We start from the raw sequence: 349 nt of genomic DNA, 5'->3' as shown, positions 1-349 counted from the left end.
AAAAAAAAAAAAAAAAAAAAAGAGACACGAAGTCAGCTCTCTTTTAAGTCAGACACAACAAATCTCAGACCAAACTAAGATCAAACCTAAACTGAAACCTTAAATCGAAAGATTCATGTCGGAAACACGCACCTGGATAAAAAATCCGACCAGAAATTAGGGGAAAAAAAAGAAAAAGGGGGTGGATACGAGATTCGAGCTCGATCTTAAGCGGCAACGGGAAAAAACTATATCGGGAGATTGATAAGGTTATGGATAAGAAGATTAGATGAGTTTCGAGGATCGATTCGTCGTGAGATGAGTAGAATTTGACTGCGATTTTTCCAGAAACCCTAAGACGAAAGGGGGG

At 38.7% G+C, this 349-nt stretch overlaps 1 protein-coding gene across 1 annotated transcript in view; it reads right to left on the bottom strand.

The window, feature by feature from the left end:
- The window catches only part of LOC104705419 (protein EMBRYONIC FLOWER 1-like), a 6,305-nt gene extending 5,956 nt beyond the window's left edge, over positions 1 to 349 (bottom strand). The window contains exon 1 of the mRNA XM_010421423.1: positions 133 to 349. The gene's annotated coding sequence lies outside the window, so the exon portion shown is untranslated. The remainder of the gene's footprint in view (positions 1 to 132) is intronic.

The sequence above is a fragment of the Camelina sativa genome, chromosome 8 (assembly GCF_000633955.1).
Source record: "Camelina sativa cultivar DH55 chromosome 8, Cs, whole genome shotgun sequence".
NCBI classification, from domain to species: domain Eukaryota; kingdom Viridiplantae; phylum Streptophyta; class Magnoliopsida; order Brassicales; family Brassicaceae; genus Camelina; species Camelina sativa.
Note: the sequence above shows the minus strand (reverse complement) of the source record. Positions and strands in the feature narration are given on the sequence as shown.